Here is a 16166-nt window from a genome sequence, read left to right on the forward strand (position 1 = left end):
TGCGACTTTGTGGTCTTCTGGTTCACTGGCAGAGTAAAGAATTTTGACGCTAGAAAAACAGGTAACTCAGATTGGCTTGAAACTGGGGCAAACAATCCGAATGTCCTGTGAGGGTCCAGTCCAAAGAAAATCGTCTGTTTAGGTTGGTGTTTTTTTTTTTTTCTTTTTGGTGCTGTTTTTTTAGCGGCTGCGTAGCCTCGTTTTTGAGCGGCTTTCCACTTTAACAAAAGCCGAAAATTATGGTAGCTGCTAAAAGCACTGACTTTATCTGAACATTTTTTGTTGTATTTACCGTACGTTTTAGCTTCTCCATGACACCCTGTACCCCTCACAGTTGGCTGGACAGCAGGTGAGTAAACGCACCGGCCATTTACTAATGTAATAATCTGAGGAAAAAAAATATCTTAAAAATATTATGGAATATCGACGGGTATATGTGTGTTAAATTCTAATATTCTGTTTTGTTTTGAGTGATATTTCTGCACAATTCTCTATACGTGAACTCAAAGCTAATATTGTAATATTTGGCTCACTTTTGAGTAAACAACTGGGCGAGTTAACAAAGCAAAGTAGATACAAATGTAATTAAAATTCAATTTATTGATTTCTAGACTGTGTTGAGTAGTATGTGCTCTGTCGCCCTGCTGAAAAAAAGCAGCATGGTGGTTACCGGTTTAAGCTAGTCTTGACTGGCTAAACTGCATGAAAACACTCTGGTCAACCATCTTAACTAGTAATGCTTTGTAAAAAAAAATATATATAGTGTGTGTGTGTGTGTGTGTGTGTGTGTTTGTGTGTGTGTCTATTTATAGCTAATTCTAACTTTGTTGACAAAATTCAGCTGATGATTTAAGTCTGTTCAGGTTTTACAGCCGCACTTGTAATTCTGTCAATTGTAAACTTAATCACTGATGAGTGACAAATGTGGTCATTTTAATTTGTGTTGCTATAGAAACACACTTAGGTCCTTGTTTTCACCACAACATAAATGACCCTTGGTTAACTGGAAAGAGTATATTGTGTATATTGTGATAGGACCATAGCCAGTCTATCTCTTTAGACTGTTAATAATAATAATAATAATAATGTTAGTAATAATGTTAATAGCCTATTATTGAGGAGCCTTGGTCCAGCTGTGGGTCCCTAAAATTATTACAACTTTTCGCCCTACTGTATTCAGGGCTACGGGACATTATGGTTATATTGAATATAACATTGAAGTTATTTGAACATTTAACCAGGGTCGTGGTTAATTAAAGAAGACAGATTTGCTTAAACCTATTGAAGGAAACCAGAAATCAACACAGTCATAGACACACACACACACACACACACACACACACATGCAGAACCTCGTCTGAATTGGCCCCTCTAAACCATTTCCCCTCCCCCTCTCTCCACTTCTCTCTCCCCTTTTTGTCCCCCTCATCCTCTCCTTTTCTCCCTCCCTCCCTCGCTCACTTTTAGCCTGCGAGCACTATTTCAGCCCCCCTGTCTGTGCAGGGGCCGAGACAGGCGGGGAGGGGAGGGCAGACAGGATTTAGAGTTCAAGTGCAGGTTTTAAAAAAAATGAGAGGAGGGTGAAGAAGCAAAAGAGAAGGAGGAGAGCAGAAGGAATGGAGCAGAGACAAAGCAGACCAGCTCAGGCCGAGCAGAGGTATTAGTCCTAGGAATGGAGGGAGGAGGAAGAAGGAGGGGGGGGAGGGCAAGCGCAAGAAAATCGAACACCTCCAGCCTCCTCCCTCTGCCCTGTCCGCCGACCAAAAACACTCCTCCTCTATTCTTCGCTTTTGGATATTCCTCCATGAGCTCGCTCTGTCGCTCTCGCTTTCCCCTCCCACCTCTCCACAGGCACACACATGCACGCGCACACACGCACACGCACGCAGCCCGACTGATCCGTTCTCCTTCGCGCGCGTGCCTACTATCTTTCTCGCCAGCGCCGGCGGCAGGAACAGACGTGACTCCGACGGCTCCTCGCCGCTCCTGCAGCATTTTTTATTTTTTTTTTTATTCCTTCCAAACGTCTTCAACCTCGTGCTCGTTCTCCCCCCTCTCTCTCTCTCTCTCTCTCTCTCTCTCGCTCTCTTTTTTTCCCGTCTCTGCACCTTTTGCACAAAAGGACGGGACCTGCTTAATTCTTCACCAGCAGGGCGTCCGTGCGAACACAGGCCCGGCGTCTGCCTGCGGTCCCGCTTCTCCATTTTCCTCTCGCGCCCTCGCCGCCTTGCTAGCCGACTGGTTTCTCCCCGTTTCCTCCCGCGCTGTGATAGACGTCTTCCCCGTTTCAGATGACACCCCTGGAAGAGGGAGCGGGGGGCAAAGATGAGGAAGGCAGGAGAAAAGGACTCAGTCAAAAAAACGAAGCATGTTGCGAGGGAGAAAAGGGGCTGACGTTCATGAAGAGAAGCGGAGGAGAGAAGGGGTAGCAGCCAAGCAAGTGATGACTGAATCGGGATCTCCAAAATCGCGGGAAAACGAACGGAGAGGAGACTACAGGCTGCCCCGGGTGCGTTTTCATTCTTCACTTACCCCTTTTCTCCACAATCTATTAAATATATTTCTGTCCTGTAACCTTTCGGCTCTATTTTTCTCTAAACTAGGACTCCTCCTCATACCACCGAACCGCATTTTCTCCGCTTTTCAACACTTTACATTTAGAAAAATGTAACAGAGTGCAGTTCCATCTACACTCTTCCCCTGGTTTTCATTTAGTTAAGGTTCTTCTGCTCTCCCTCTGTTCCAGCCTGGCTGGACGAATCTGCTCTGTAACGTCTAGATGCTTGTTTTCTTTGGAGGTTCTTTCGAGGAGGGGCCGGGGAGGTTGTGATCCCAGAACATCCAGGTTTTTGGGGGCCCAGAAATGGGGGAGCTAGAGTAGTAGATAAGGCCAGACAAAAAAAAATGGTGCCATTTCATTAACCACAATAGAGAGGGAAAGATAAAGGCAAAATTTACGCAAGTTGTTTTCTAGGTTGGTGTGTGAATGTTTGCTTCTGTACGTTGATGGGGGGGACAATCACAGTTAAATATATATTAATATATATTTTTATTCTGTTTTATTTGGACGTTTATCGCTTGGCCAAAAGCTCCTCCCACCACCTCTGCCAATCCCTCCTCTGCTACGATCCCCATCCATTCATCCTGGATCCCTAAAGCTGCGTATCCATGGGGTGGATATTTCGACTTGAGTCTTTGAACCGAGGCCCAGGCGTCCATCATCCGATTCATCAGACTTACATACGAGGATTAGAGGATATCAGGAATTCTGCAGGCGGGCCGTTTTAAAAAATACTGATCTTTTATTTCCAGATGAAACTAATGCCCTCTTCTTTTAACCCTTTAATCGATCCCATTTAGACATATGTATATGTATATGTATGTGCATTTTTGACAAATATCATGTTACATTGTTCGCAGCCAGTGAAAGGGGACCCACAAATTCCCATTCTTTCCCTGTGTTCCCACTGAGTACGATGTCTGGGTTCCAGAAATATTTCTCTAACACGGCCTGATGGTATAGTACTCGTGTTTAGTTTATTCATGCAGGGTTTGATGTTGCACGCCCTGGCCATTGCATGTGCGGCTGCACCGGTCTCAGTGGGCGCCTGCTCCGAGTGCTTTGAGCTAATTGGCCGTCAGTGTTTGTAAATAGATGCAGCGGTCTGGATGATTGTGTTAGTGCGACGTCTCATGCGGTGCTGCGGGCCACGCTCGTCTCGCGCCCGGCGAGGTTCTGGTGCTTCATTTTGGTCCCTTTGTTTCCTGTACGTTAAGGAGCAGTTTTGTGTGTACCGGGTGTGATTAAAAGGCTGGCGATTGTCTGGGATTCAACTCCGCCAGTAGGACTGAAAATGAATTCGGCAGAGCTCGGTCTTCTCAGGAAACGTTTAATCATATCTTCATCACATTACCATAATGTTGCTGAATTGTTTCAGTAAAGAATACCGCGGCTCCAGATATATTAATTGAAGCTCTTCAGTAGATTAAGGCCGTGGCGGAACAGAAAGGTGAGTTTATGAAGCAGTTAACATGCTAATTTACACAAATACCAGACAAGGAGACTGGGGTGAAGATCGTTGGTGTTCCTGGCCAGAAATGACAAGTGGCGAGACGTGTCAATGTCAAACGTGAAATTATCATTAGGGAATTATTTAAATGTGGGATTTTGTACACGTTACTAATTTACAGCAATATGAGCATTTTTAGGCCAGCGTTTCTGATTATAAGCCTTAAATTGTCTCATTTAACTTTGTGGTCCGTTACCCAAGAGCGGGTGAACCGATTAAATAACAGGCCATTTAACTGACTAATAATGCTAATAACTGTTAATACTATAAATAGAGATTGTACCATTTTCATCTGCAGCTTTCTGGCACTGCTGGTTCTGTTTTAAAAGCTGCATGTTCCCAGCTGCCTTCAGCGAACCAAAATATTTTTTAAAAATTACAGTAGCTGATAATCATTGTAAATCATTGGAAATTGTAGGGCAGAATTTTATGGGCTGCAGGTTTGTGACAGAAATGCACGGAAGCTGCGGACTTCGACCAAGATCCGAGCTCTGTAGACGGGGTCCACAATCGCAGTTATGTACTGCAAAATAAACCACATGACCATAGTATCCACATCCTGCTCATTAACATCACTGTCGACTCCTGACGACATTGTTCGCATTATCTTCCTCATGTTTAATGTGTTAGTGCGGAAGAGACGTCTCGCCAGACGTTTGTTGTCTGATCCCCTAAATTAAACATTTATGCAAGCCTGATATAAACAATTAAAACAATATTGCTTTTCATACCGTTCCCTACAGAGATATTTGGTTTGGTTGTTATTTATTACTGAATGCATGCATATTCTTCTCCAGCACCGCTCACGGCCGGGTTATTGGGTGCTGAGTATCCCTTCCCTGACCTCCCGTCCCCTCTGCACAGATTGGCTGGATTTGAGGAGAGTGCCTTTGATGTTAACAGCGAGGGAATATTTAAATAAAACGACTGTCTGATCCCAGTCCACCGGGGTTCCTCTCGCCTATGCAGGAGGTCGAGCGTCTTCTTGTTTTTTCATTAAGTAGAAATATCATCTGATTTCCTGCCACCGGGGCAACACGTTCTGGTCTCTTCCAGCACTTAGATTTTTGACATGAAGGGATGCGAGGATGACGCCTGTGTGTTTCTGAGGTCTCCACTGTTATGAAATATTACTCACGCCGACTGGCTGTTATGTAATCTTATGTAACCCTTGCTGTTGCAGACAGTCCGTGGGGGACTTGGCTTAGTATCATTGTCACCGATTTTCACATCCAATCATCAATAAATACCCTTTTTTTTCAATTGAACACCCTTTTCTAATGAACTAATAGACAAAATGATTCAATCATCACCTGACTCTCAACAGTAGAGATCGATCACTCAGCAATCCACCCCCTCGGACTGAAAGCTGGCCATTTACTGCTGTTTTACTGCTAATGTGCTGTGTGGGAATAGGAGCAAAATGGTAAATGTCTACCTGTTAATCTGGCCCCCGGTGACCAGTTAACGTCAGTAGTAATTTTCTCACATTGCTCCCATGGAAACTAGAGCTATTACGAGAACGGGTTGTGACCAGTCACAGTCTCTTCTGCTCCAGTTCGTGTGTTTCATCTTATGCCTTCGTATTTGCATATTCCTTCATGTTCTTCCAAATAGCCTTTGCTTGAACAAAACAAATGTTGACAACCAGGGAGAGAATCTCTCTTAAGACATAATGCAGCTCGACTGTCTCATCTTGGGATTTTCCTAACAATATTACATGAAATACATGTGGATAGGCCACCACATTTTGGCCTCTGGTTTGATTCTCATACATAGGTTGGGATATTGCAGATGCAAATAAAATCTAACATAAATAACTCCATGAGAAATAATTTATATTTCAGTAGAAACTATGCATTCTGGATGCATTTTTCAGGTGATGCAATAGCCCCATTTTGCACTGTAACACCCTGTCCATCTGCTTAATAATGTTCTCATGCGCGTCATTATGTCATTTGTGGCATCCCTTTTGTTCATAAATCATGCTGCACAGTTTAATAGGGTATATAAAACAAACCAAACGTCTGTATAAAATAAGCAGAAAACAACGACAAAAAAGAATCGTAGGTTAATAGCGGCTTTCAGTCGGGCAAGTGACTCACTAATGACTGGTGCTCGAGAGAAAAGCTATTATGCACAGTGGGCTGCTTGTAACAGTGTTGATAAACACTTTCGGAACATATTCGCCTGCTGAAGGCTTGCGCTGTGATGCGGTGTTGTCGTATAGTTATGAAATGTCGTTATTAGGGTGCCGTTCCTGATCACCAGGCCAGACGAAGTAGAATTTTAATTCGCCTTCGCTCCCATTTGACCGCGTTTCCCGTGTGGGAAACGGCACAGCGCTGTGTGCGCCGGTGGGTTTCCTGCAGCCTTTTCTGTTCCCTCTTGTTGTGAGTTTTCTCATTCATAATGAATGACACACGACCACAGCCTTCAGCAGCAGATTGCACAAACTTGAGGTTTTCCCTCGGTAGCCTGGCAGCCCATTAGGCTCAACTGACGAAATGAAAAAGACAACGGATACAGAGGCTTAACTAAACTTCGCGCTTAAACGAGCCGAAAGCTCATGAGCTCGCTCACTGGCAACACTGATTACTAGTAATACACATTTTTAAAAACACAAATAAGACACTTCAATCAATCTTCAGCATTCTCTTGGCCATCTTCTTGAGGAACTCCTTATTCTCGAGGACCTTGTTCATTTTCCAAATGTAGTTCGTATTGGAGGACCTGCATTATTTGCTGAAGGGTCCTTAATTACTTGTCCTTCTGGCAAAAGTGTTTTCTTGCAGCCTCATATTTGTGTTCCAGAGCCCTCTAGAAAGGCGTCCATCTTTCCCAGTACACCGTGGACGTCTGTCGACCCCACACAGACACACACTACTAGTATGTGTCATCAGCGTTGAGGGCGGGCGTGTCTGCAGGGCATGGAGGACGCTGTCAGCAACGTGGCCAAATTAAACTAAGGCCAGCACACTCACATTTGCATAAACTGGATTGATTGGCTGGCGCTTGAAAAGTTTAACATTTTTTAGACTAGATCCTCAAATTCAGTTTGGCAGTGCATAATGTCAAAGTGAACCTCTGTTGACACGAATTTATCTCTATTACAGTTTCAAATATTAATCATGATGAATTCTTTGCAAAGTGTGTGACTAATTAGTAAAATATTTTTAATCAGTTGACAGCCCTAGTTTTTCATACGATGTTTCTCTTCCTGCAGCAGAATATTTAAAACCAACAAGATGAGCAATTAAATGTGCTCATGTAAATATTTCTTGCTTCCATCCCAGAGAGCTTCCTTGGGTTTTCCAGCAGAATCGTTCTTATCTAAACCATTTATAAAGACCTGAAATGAATTGAGGTGCATCAGGCACCAGACGTCCCAACTGAATGAAACAGGATAAAATGAATGCATGAACTGGTGGTTAACGGTATAAATTAGGGGCAGTGGTGGCCTAGCGGTTAAGGAAGCGGCCCCGTAATCAGAAGGTTGCCGGTCCGCCAAGGTGCCACTGAGGTGCCACTGAGCAAAGCACCGTCCCCACACACTGCTCCCTGGGCGCCTGTCATGGCTGCCCACTGCTCACTCAGGGTGATGGGTTAAATGCAGAGGACAAATGTGACAATCACTTTTTTTTTTTTTTTTAACTTGAAGTTAAGACCCAAGGAGTAAGAGACCTACTTTAGAGCCGAACATAACCACATCTTCACCTGCCGCTGGTGCTGGTTTTAAGTCTTGGCCATGAATCTCAGAGGTAAGATAAGAATATTTCTAGCCACACATTTCAGGCAAAGGAGCATTTGTTGCGAATTAGTTGAAAAATGATCGCAAACATGTAATTAATTGCCACACTATATATCAAACTGCATGTTTTTACAGAGGAATTATTTGACCATTTGACACTTTCCTGATTATTTTATGTAGGAAAAAAATGGTTTAAATAATTAAAAAACTGTTCACAGACCTTCTATGGTTTTGTGTTTGGCTGATTTGGATTATATATGTTCATACAAGTGCTGTAGCTGGTGTGTTAATGTTAGAGTATGTGTCCGGCTCATTGAGGAGGATTTCTCAGTGCAGTGTTCCTCAGTGAGTAGGTCACAGTCCTGCCTCTTATTATAACTCTCTCCCTTTCTCTTGTCACACACTCTTTTTTTAAACCCCCCTCCCCCGACATCATCCTGTTTTTTACCCCCATCAACCTTGACCACAGATTTTTTTTGTTCTCCGCCACTCCTGACTACAGTGTCACTTTTTCCTCCTATGCTTTTCTATTCATAGTATTTTTCACTCACTTATAGTTTTTGTACCATCTCAGTATCCCATGTATCTTCTGTCCTCCTCTGTCCTCCTCTTCACTTGGATTTCAGAGGCAGGGAGGAAGGCAGACTGTGTGAGTGAAAGAGATGAAGACAGCTGCACTTTTTTTATCTTTCCTTGTGTGTTATTAATGAAGCAGCGACCTTGATTCGCCTGGTACTGTTGGTTATGACGATTATGATTTATTACTGTGATCCCTGAGATCTCACAAGACTGGACCTCAGACATGCATGGTCCTCTGATTGGCCCATACCATCTCATGCTCCATTCTGTATAAAAACATTCCAGGAAAGAGTAATGCTGTGAACTGCTGTTTTTTGTCTTTATTGGTAAATTTGGAAATGATATAGAAGAGGGTGCAGGGGGACACAGTCCCACCACTTTTTTAAGATTCTAGGTGTCTTATGCATAATTTTCAATAAAAGTACAAGAAGAACTTTTGAAAAATCTAAAACAGTAAATATCAATAAATAAATATTACATAAAATATACTGGTATCAAGTTCCCTGATACATTAAACCACGTGTAGTTAAATGTCGGGGGTGTTGAGATAAATAACGAGATATAAAATAAGATAATGTGTTGGTTATGTGCCCAACCTCCATCAGATTATGTGTCAATTGGTCATTAATTATTTTGGGAAGTGAATAGTGTTTATTAGCATGTCACTGTTTTTTTATTTTGTTGTAAGTCGCTCTGAATAAGGGCGTCTGCCAAATTTTAAAGATGTCTACATGGGTCAGAGCATAAGACTTCCATAAAGTATTAGAGTGTTTTTTAAATATTGTAGCATATTAGAAATGATGTTCAATTAAATGAAATAAATTAATATTAATTACTTTATCAATACCTTATTAACACCCCTTGGTTATTGATGACCACCCTCAGACCCCAGTGGGTTAAGAATGTGTCATCTTACTCGATATCAAGCCTGCATGCCTTCCAGCTGCAGACAGTGATGAAAGGTGAAGCGTGAGTAATTCTGCTGTGTGTGTGTGTGTGTGTCTGCCTGACTCTTGAAGTTCTCACAGACTGTCTGCTCTGCAGTTTGACCTGGCCAGGGGGACGGCAGCGCTGAGGTGTACGAACACCACCCCACATCAGACAGCAGAACGGATAGGAGAAGACAGCACAAGGAGGTGAAGAGGAGCGACTGGCTGAATGGAAGGATGCAGGGGAGGTGAGGATACCTGTGAACTCTCTAGCAGTAATTTTCTGTCTCCATGAATACTGTGTTAAGTGGGTTTTTTTGTGTGCGTGTTTCACTCTCAACCCTCACCAGGGATTAAAAAAAGTTAATAGAACAGAAACCAGAAAGAAACTAAATATTGGGATGAACTTCATAAAAAAATTGATAACAAGTAATTAAATTCTCAAATATGATTGATAATAATTAAAAACAACCTAAAAAAATAACCTGGAAGTAAAGGATTTGTCCATCGCAGCACTTTCAAAAAAAGATCCACATCTCCCTGTGTGTTAACACATATTACAGTGAAGGGGTAAAATGGATTATCTATTTAAGAGCAATTTTCCACACTCGTGTAGCGCCTTTGTGGGCATTGTAAGGGTTTCAGACAATGAGTCTGAAAACAACCTGAATGAAACATTAGCCTGGTTTGTTTTGTTTGAGCATTCATTTGAGGGGTTTGTGATAACATTCATTTAAATAAAATTGGAACAATTGCCCTGGTTAGCAAGGACATTTATGCACCTTCTCTCGAGTACAGCAGAGAGCTTTACTTTTGATATTTCTGTACAGTATAATTTTATTGTAGTTTCAGACATACCTATGAAGCTGTCTTGACAAAAGACCTGGACACAACATTTTTATACAAAATAAGTTTTCAATCAAAAATAGTATTTTTTTTACACCTTTATGGTCAGAACTAATATTTTTTAATTTGAAAGCTTTTTAATCCATTTTTTATGTTTGAAGTTATGAATGCTTATCTGAGACAAGGGTGTTCTCTGGTCCAAAAGAAAAGAAAAAGCATAACAGTGAATTACTGTGTTGATAAGAAATTCTATCACGTTTTGTCCAAACATGTTTGTCCAAATTCTCAAGAATTGGTTATATTCACTGGAAGAGATTATTTCATGTTTATTTCAGGTTTATTTCAGGTCAGTTCTGCAATTCAAAGGAAGGGGAAATGTGACAGTTGACATTGCCCTCGGCTGGTGGATTGTCTGTCTGACTCATTGTCAGGGATTAATTGTCACTTCCAGGTCAAGGGTCAAGGGCCTTGAAGGAACGAGCACTTAAGATCTCATTTACACTCATAGGAAGTGAGACCATTGCCTAATTCAAACCAGTGACCAATTAACTCACATGCTGGACATATTTGGCATATATGGCATTTTGTATTTTTGTATTTTGGACTGTATATAGAACAGCAGCCAGGCAACTAAAATATAGTTTGGATAAAATGGTTGTGAAGCATGATTTGCCGTCTCTGATCAGCCCACCATCAGAACGTCCCATGTTTGGGGTCTGTTGCCAGGCGGATTCTGAACACCAGCATCTTGGAAACCAGCACAACAGAATAAAAATGAGTTGCCACGTTTATTTCAACAAAAATATTGGATGGATGTGGATGCATATAGCATTTAATACCAGGGCAATCCCACACATTTAGTAATAGAACAATGTAGAACAACTGGTGGGCTTTATATAATGTGGTGGTCTAATTACAAACCCGGAAGTCTTTCCTTTTCATTGTTCATTTGGTGGGTACTCACTAAACACAGGCACAGAAGCAGAGGGGCTGAGTGATGTTGCCGTCAGTGTGGATGATATGATGAGCTCAAATTATTTCTTTAGCTGTTATCTCTGTTCTAACCTTCAGCATTGTTGCCTAATATAGTAACACACCTCCTTTTTTCACTCTCTGCCCTTCTTTCATCACAGCTCTGAGTCACATCTTAAACAGAATCTCAGTGATGACACAGATGGGTTAAATTACTGTTATTTTCTCCATTTCTGTCTTCGTCCGCCCACAGATGTTTAAGAACAACAGGGTCTTGACAGACACCACTGCGACCAGAATTACTGATCATAAACACATCCCTGGTGTAAATAAACAGCGTGACAGTGGGTTTTCGTGGCTGTGCCTCGAGGTTGTGAGGTGAATGTGATGCCGGCTGGGAGTCACTGTAGGGTGTGGCAACAGCTCGTGATTGATACTGCAGGTCAGCAGGAGGTGAGTGGAACCGGGTGAAACCGAGAGCAGTAGGCGTGTGTGAGCTCAGATTCGGCATTTTTCAACTACAGCACAAAGCAGAAGGTAAACGGTTCTTAATTTGCCGTCCAGTCCAACCTCTGGCGGTTTGTGGGTGGTTATAAATCCATATCCCATTATCCTCAGCGGACAGCATTTCTAGTGGAACGTCGAGTGCTATGCAGGTAAAACTGGGAGGCTCCTGAACTCCTCCCCCAATCCCCCCCTTCTTCTGCCAAGCCTTGCCCTGCCTGCTCTCTCCTTCATTCTCCCTCGCTCAATTTAATATTGATCTGAATTAATTTGGTTCCCATTGATCGGCTACTCTGCTCTCTGCCGCATTGAACTAACACAAAGACACACGTGCCTAGACAAGTACACACCTCAGAGCACTTTAAGTGTAAAGAGTGCTAAAAACAGAGTGCGGAAGTGCACAGGGTTGTGCATTCGGTTCTTTTACATTAGCAAATGGTTTAAGTTGAGTGAAAGGCTAATTGATGTTTTCATATCAATATTATGTTCTTATAACCCTTGTGGACTATGCAGTTGAAAAATAAAGCAGTGTTTTGTAAATGTAAATGTAAAAGTGATAATGTTCATGTTTTGTGTGTGTTACAACAGCTTACACTGTTTTCATCTGCTAAAATGGTAGATTTAAGGGTCATATTATTATACATTTGTTAAATAGATTTGCTGTGTAATTGATAATTGAGATTTTACAATAAAAAAGTTGCAACATAGAAGCTAACAATACAAAGAAAAAGACTGCAAAGGGTTTGTGAAAAAAAAAATCCTACTGGGGACTTGCAAAATGTCCCCACGAGGTCTGACACTGCTAACTTTGTACACAGACACACATACACACCTCTTCAGAATGATCACCTCTTCACTCTCGGGCCGGCTAATGACATTGAATGGAAGCTCAGATGGCATATTGATCTCCTGCCTCCAGAATGAATTGGAGAGCGAGATGCAAGCCGAGATGTTGCAGGTAACACAATTAGGGCTGCACTTCATTCTCTGCAGCCTCTGAAATGTCTGTTCAAGAAAAAAGGCAGCATAAATCCTCTTAAGTTGAAAGAATGAGCGCGCGTCTGGGCTGCTTGTCTAAGAATAGCCGTTCAATGCAACTGGCTAAGTGTTTCGACCAGAGACACCAAATCCATAGGAAGAACCGATATATCTATGAATGCTGTAAAACCAGCACTAAAATCAGACATAAATCACATAAAACATAATGTTGTAACAGATAAATGAGTGTTGAAAGAACAGATATAAATGGTATTTATTTAGGGTTGTATATTTTAGATTTCTGAGGGAGATTCCTAAATTCACACATGTGGTCGGGTCACCACAGCAATATGAATTCTGGAACAGTTTTAAAAATACTGATATTAACAACTGAAAAAAAATTACCCACACGTTTGAAACAAGTTAAAAATAATAGTCATTTATTTACTAAATTAATTTACTAAAAAAATATATATTTCTATTTTTTAACTATTTCTCACAGGTGAATCTGAAGCTGGAATCTGATTCATTGCTACATTTCGAGATAAATTGCTCAGTTAGCCAGATCATTTAGTTCTTCTGAATTGGATAAGAAATTGTTTCTCAGATGCACATGATTTAACCCTAACTTAACACACAATCTTACCATGGTTGGTTTTAAAGTAAGGCTGAATTACAGATACAGTAAGAAGGGTCTCGCACCCTGACTGATCCACAGCTACCCACCCACATACATACCCACTCACTGTGTGTTCTGACACCTTTCTATTAGAACCAGCATGAACTTTTTCAGTAGTCTGAGCTGCAGATGCTCTTCTGTTGGCTCAGATGACCAGTCTGCATACCCAGTGTGCATCAATGAGCCTTGGCTACTTCTGGCAGGTCCTGTCCAGTGCAGACTGAGAACATCCCACAAGAGCTGCAGTTTTGGAGATGTTATGACCCAGTCGTCTAGACATGATAATTTGGTCCTTGTCAAGCTCACACAAATCCTTACACATGCTCTTTTTTGTTGCTTTGACCATGTCAATTTGAAGGACAACATTTTTACTTGCTGGCTCATATATCCCAGATGGATGTCTTGCAACACAAAACACACATCATATTTATTTCAGTCATAGATGATTATCAACCACCTCTAATAGGATAAGAAACCTATGTTGAGAGATTAATTTAGGATAATCAGATTCTATCTTTCTTCCTTATGAATTCCAGATGATGGGAACAGACTCTGGAAATCTCAGATCTCCGCTACAGACAGCAGACTGCATACAAATGAAGAGGAAGGTAAGCCTCTCCAAAAATTCTGGTTCTCTGTCTCCTTATCTCCTTTCACCACCCACTTCCATTTTATTGTTCTATGTCGAACAGAACAAAAGTCTCCTTCTGTCTACGTGAAGAGCCTATGGAGAAGTACAGACAGATAGATGCCTTATTTATTGAGACGCTGATATACTTTGGCACGGCTTTTAACGGGGTGCATGTGAACGTGTAATTATGAGAGTCATGCCATAAAGATGTGTGTGTGTGTGTGTGTGTGTGTGTGTGATAATCAGCCCACATGCATGCTGCTATTACGGACAGCAGAGTGATGACCTACTCCACTTCTCAGCTTTGAGACTAGTCTCCTGGGAATTCATTCCGATGTGCATCTGAGCAACACACACACACAGCTGGCACAGCACCCAGGAGCCACTGACAACAGTGCCCTAGCAACTGCTGGGCATTTCGCCAAGCCAGCTAGGTTGCCAGGCAGTATGTTCCCATGGTAACACCCTATTTGATTCTTTTGTAAATAAGGTTGAGAGAAGAGACAGAAGGAGAGAGAAAGGGAAGAATTTGGGGAGAAGAAGTCAAACGGTTTATAGTGTGGGAATGGAGGAGTGCACTAAAGGCCCGATTGAAAGTATTTGTCTGGTCGTCATTTCACAGCTCTTCAAAAACACCCGGTCAGGAGACGGAGCTCAGAACAATACAGGGATTCAGCATTTAGCCTAACTACTTGCATAACTGCACACTGTCCAAAATTGCATTTCATAGATTATTTATAGAATGATAATGCATTTTTTATTTTATTTGTTTTAGTTTGTTACATGAAATGGGTTTTTAAATAAATGTAAAAGTAGACAATTGTCTGAGAAATATGTTATAGACATAATATTAATTTTGAATTTTGATAATATTAATTTTGAAAAGAAACAGTAGGACTTTCTGTAGGTCTGATGTCTCAATATGGGTTTGGCTCATTGAATTTAGATATATATATTTTTTTTATTCTGGATAAAACATGTATGGACAACAGCGTGGCACTGTTGTTTTTGTTGGTCGGGACAAATTAAAATGAAAACTGTTGGCTACACCCCTTTCTCATGGCTTCAAACATCACCTCTTTGTCCTTTGGCATCCTCTATTCAGTGAATGAGACCATGCGTCTGGACAGCGGCACCAAGCTGGCACACCAGCACACCCATACATACTGGCAGAGTGCTGGCATTGGCACAACCATGCCGCATTCACACGTGATTCGCCTGCGAATGAGAGCTAGCAAGGATGTTTGAAAAGGGGTGGAGAGACGCGGCCAAAAAAAAAACATCCCAAAGAAAGAGTGTGAGATTCAGACGAAACCTCTTGAAAGACAGTTGGCTTTTGCTAATAGAGTGGCGGCGACTGAGGGAAATAACGTCAAAACAATGGATGGAATAAAGCGGGCACCGTCTGGGCACCATCTAAAACACAGGCAGCTGAAATACCTGAACGCAGCCCGCATTGCCATAGTTACGTTCCATTTACATCTGAGGGAAGCACAGAGGCTTTGGTATCTGCCAGACCTTTGAACAACACAGATTGATATAAATGGGAGTTTAAGCCCCCATTGGGCAAATTCGTTTTTGTTTCGGTCGGCTAAAAAGCACTCCCTGACCACTCGTCTTTTGAGTGACGGCTGGGCGAAACGGCGATTAGCGGAGAGATGCGCAGCGTTTCTGCGGCGCAGCTGCCAAGCAGCTTGCGCAGAGAGGTTGTTACAGAGCGCATACCAGTCTCAGCCCGGATGGCATAGTGCACAAAACCACTTGATCGATGGTGCCTGTGGAGACGGTGCAAAGAGGCATTTCAAAACAGCCCCGGTGACCATGAATAGCGGCTAAACCAACAGCTTACGTGAGGGAGGCAAAGATCAGTGCCACCCCCCTGTGCCTTCAAATACAAACCCGTCCATCAAATTCCATCCATCTTCAAATGCATTGCAGAGGATTCATGTATATTTTTTGTCATTCTAGAGCATTCTGGGTTCTGGGATTTGTTTTTCACTGGTTGTGTCATTGAATTGTCTAAATGGAGTTGGCCATGGCTGCCAAATCCTGCAGTATAAGTTTCAGTGAGAACGTTATTGAGGTAATGCACCTCACAACTGACACAGGCAGGGATCACTTTTCCTGTGTGACGTCTGGGTCGCTTATTGGTGGAGGGATTTGCCAGAGTTCAGAAGATGCACTGAGATGTAATCTGAGACGAAGATGGCCTTGGCAAGGCCAGTTT

The 16166-nt window shown here is 42.1% G+C and overlaps 1 long non-coding RNA gene across 2 annotated transcripts; it reads left to right on the forward strand.

Annotated features, from left to right (window-relative positions):
• Positions 1-14661, forward strand: LOC114770136 (uncharacterized). 2 transcript variants are annotated; one of them, XR_003743314.1, is made up of 5 exons: positions 1-142; positions 305-349; positions 7732-7831; positions 9445-9577; positions 13845-14661. It is a non-coding gene; the product is annotated as an uncharacterized LOC114770136 (long non-coding RNA). The 2 variants fall into 2 exon arrangements; XR_003743313.1 differs by lacking the exons at positions 1-142; positions 305-349; positions 7732-7831 and adding an exon at positions 2089-2509.
• Positions 14662-16166: the final 1505 nt, after the last annotated feature.

The sequence above is a fragment of the Denticeps clupeoides genome, chromosome 20 (genome assembly GCF_900700375.1).
Source record: "Denticeps clupeoides chromosome 20, fDenClu1.1, whole genome shotgun sequence".
NCBI classification, from domain to species: Eukaryota; Metazoa; Chordata; class Actinopteri; order Clupeiformes; family Denticipitidae; genus Denticeps; species Denticeps clupeoides.